Source organism: Mercenaria mercenaria, chromosome 16 (genome assembly GCF_021730395.1).
Source record: "Mercenaria mercenaria strain notata chromosome 16, MADL_Memer_1, whole genome shotgun sequence".
Taxonomy (NCBI): domain Eukaryota; kingdom Metazoa; phylum Mollusca; class Bivalvia; order Venerida; family Veneridae; genus Mercenaria; species Mercenaria mercenaria.
Genome location: NC_069376.1, coordinates 55,557,880 through 55,561,592, shown reverse-complemented (window position 1 = coordinate 55,561,592; position 3,713 = coordinate 55,557,880). Strand labels below are relative to the sequence as shown.

The following is a 3,713-nucleotide window of genomic DNA, read 5'->3' as shown; positions in this document are numbered from 1 at the left end:
CCTGACACAATCGATCAAAGAATTTGTAGTTATCATTTTCAGTTATTGTTTATGTAAATGTTTTGTTGATACATATATACGTCTTCCTGTATTTGGTCAGGACCGCAAGTTCTCCCCTCCCCAATCTGCTTATGTTTTTTGGATACCGGCTGACTTTCAGATTAAGGCAAATACCGACCAACAAAAAGGGTAAAAAATCGCAACGAGTAGAATCTTTTTGATCAAATGGTTCATTATTAGCTATATTTTGATGATTTAGCATTTATTATCAGCATGAATTTTGTTCCAAAGAAATATTCAAAGAAACATTTTTCAAAATGGCGGACATCTTGAGGGAAAAAAACGCTCGTAAATCCTTAATTCTCGTATTTTACAAATCAACATTTCTGATTTATGGAGGACCAGGTAGCCACAGTGTTTATTTGAAGCATACAATTTAGAATGTTTGCCTAAATGGTTATGGTCATATTTCCAACTTTGAATGTTGAGGAAAGCTATAGCTGGAGCAGATAGGCACCACACCACTAACCTTCTACATGTGACAACTGGGCAAGACATTTCCGCTGAAAGCATTATATAACTTTGTTTCTGATTTCGGTCAAATTCCGGTCATTGAGTACTCAACCGTTCACCGACGGCATCCTTAATCAAATATGTGTTGCAGTGTGAAGAAACTTGAATTGCATCACTATTGTAGCAGTCATACAACAAAACTTTATTAACTTTCGGACTTTTTACATAAGAATTTATCAAACCGGATAATTTGCTCCTTTTTAGGGCGTCACAGGTAAATTTTGTTGCGCCGCTTTGTTACCCGCCGCCAGGAGGCGGTGGGTTTATAGAGTATTGGTATGCTAAATTTATTGCGCGTGTGGGGCATGGAGCAAGTCACGTGACAGGTTTTCGATCCTGTTCAGATTTTTTTGTTCGTAGATGTGTGATACACTAATACTTTATTTAAATGATAAAATATTCTATATATAGCAATATAATATATATATATATATATATATTTTTTTTTTAAATAAGAAAAAAAACTTGGGTCACGTAACACGTTTCGACCATCTTCGTAACACCGTAAGTTACAACCATCTCGGATGACCGTGACCTAATTCACACGATTCTTTTTTTACATTTTTATTTCTACAATTTTCGCCTTTCATGTGGTACATTTGACTTAGATACAAGAATTTTATAATGTGTTGGTGATGTAGGATTACCATGATTATCGGAGATTTGTGGAATTATGCTTTTTCTTAATATTAAATTGTAAAAAAACAGGTTGTGTATGACGTCATCAATATCAGCGTACATAACATGTAAACAAATAATCAGCTGTTCAGTGAGCTGATAACCTTTGATAGAGATGAGTAAATGGAAATGTGTTTACATTACTTCTGTTAGGATTCTGGTTAAGAAAGTGAAGTTAGTTTGCATAAACTACAGATATTAAATTTTTTAGGATACAATTTGATATATTTAGATTGCCATGACCTGCAGATGACCCCAATTATTTTTGAGATCATTAAACAGGTCTAGAAAAGTGGTATATTTACAGATTATCTGTAAATTAACAGATAATCTATGATCTATAAATTTACAGTTCAAATGTTTGAAAACTGCAAAAATTATACTTGGACTCAAAATCGCAGCTTGAAATTAATTGATTTACGCATAAATAAAAGGTCAATTGTAACTTTCAGTCATTTCTGTAGACTTAGATTTTTTTGAAAATGCCAAAAACTCTAAAGTCAATAAAAATGGCTGAAACTCACAAATGACGTTAATTTTATAAATGCATACTGTAAATAAAACAATTAATTTCAAGCGGCGGTTTTGGGAATAAATATAATTTCAACAGTTTTCATACACACAATCTGTAAATATACAGATCGAAAAATCTAAAATTTATAGATTATCTGTAAATTTACAGATGAGAGATGTGGATTATGAGTACACGTATTTTCTATTTTTATCCCTTTCAGTCCATAACATGGGCCAAGCGGAACCATTGGGGGAAAAAAGAGATGTCAAGCAAGAATACTTCAGACCAAGTTAGATTTAAATTCATCAAGACTGCTAAGATGTAACTGTATATATAAAACCTTCAGGTAAGCTTGTAGCATAAGTAGTGTTAGAAATAAGTATTTGCTCAAATTCCCCAAAATTTGTAATTTCAGCAGTGTCAGAACTATTCCTGTGGGCTTGATGGTTAAAATATTATGCCAAAATGCTGACGTTGTTTCTGGAAAACCAATTGAATGAAATTTATTCTCTTTTGTTTTTTAAGTATTTCTAACCTTATTATAGAGATTGTGGCATCATCAGTGTTATAAATAAAACTATACCCACATAGACATAACTTTCAAATTTCAGCAGTGATAGAACCATTCCTGTGAGCTTGATGGTCAAAAGATAACGGAGGAAGCTGTGGCTGCTACTGGCAAACCATTTAAATGTAATTTATTTTACAAGTATTTGTAACCCACTTGCCTATGTTATTTAGTTTTCACCAGTGATAGAACCATTCCTACGGGCATATGTCGGTCAAAAGCTTACGGGTAATGCTGAGGTTGCTGCTGGCAAATCAGTTATATTGATTAATTATCTGTTGTTGTTAAAGAATTTGTAACATTGGTTTTGAGCTTGTGGTATCAGCAGTGCTAGAAACAAGACTATGCCCACTTGCCCTTGAAATTCAAATTTCAGCGGTGATCGAACCATTCCTGGGGGCATGCTGGTCAAAAGATTACGGCTAATGCTGAGATTGCTGTTGGCAAACAAGTTAAATATTATTCATTCTCCTTTGTATTTCAAGTATGTTTGACCTAATCGTTACGCTTGTATTATCAGCAGTGTTAGAAATAAGAACATGTCCACTTGCTCTTGAAATTCAAATTTCAGCAGTGACAGAACTATTCCTGCGGGCATGACGGTCAAAAGATTACGCTTAATTATGAGGAAGCTGCTGGCAAATCAAATTAAATGTAATTCATTCTCTTTTGTTTTTATTTATTTTGTAACCTTAGTATTGAACTTATTGCATCAGCAGTGTTAGAAATAAAACTATGCCCACTTGCCCATGAAATTCAAATTTCAGTAGTGATAGAACTATTTCTGCGGGCATTATGGTCAAAACATTACGGTTAATGCTGATGTTGCTGCTGGCAAACCAGTTTAATGTAATTCTTTTTCTTTTGTTTTCCATGAATTCCTTACCTTATTATTGATCGCGGCCTCATCATCGGCCGCGATCATTTTGAATAGGACAAGTATATACGTGCTGGGGAAAATATTTCATGATGGACCTGTGAATTCTTTACTTGTGGGTGAAACAGGTCTCATAAGCGTAAATACGACTAGCTTCTACTGATTATAAAACATACTATACGATTTGTTGTGAATTAACTGTTGTTGTACTTTTAGTAGTTCAACCGCCACCCTTGTTTAAGAGCAACATTTAAAAAACACGTTTTTTTCATCCTCAAGTAATAAGTAAGTATAAAATAGACTCGCCCAGTTTAATCAATCTAGACGCATACATAGAGCGCTTACTTCACCCGATTTACATTCGGAACATTTTCACGCGTTTCGGGCTTTGTCGTATGTTTAACATGGGATTTTTGAACCGTCCAAAGATGTTGGAAATGTTTGTCTCATTGTTTATTTTTTTTTAATAAAAATGTTACTGCTTTCATTTTCTACCACTTTTT

The 3,713-nt window shown here is 33.9% G+C and overlaps 1 long non-coding RNA gene across 1 annotated transcript; it reads left to right on the top strand.

Annotated features, from left to right (window-relative positions):
* The first annotated feature begins 683 nt into the window (after positions 1 to 683).
* LOC123539727 (uncharacterized) lies at positions 684 to 2,980 on the top strand. The gene is made up of 4 exons (XR_006684062.2): positions 684 to 787; positions 1,986 to 2,111; positions 2,377 to 2,458; positions 2,905 to 2,980. It is a non-coding gene; the product is annotated as an uncharacterized LOC123539727 (long non-coding RNA).
* Positions 2,981 to 3,713: the final 733 nt, after the last annotated feature.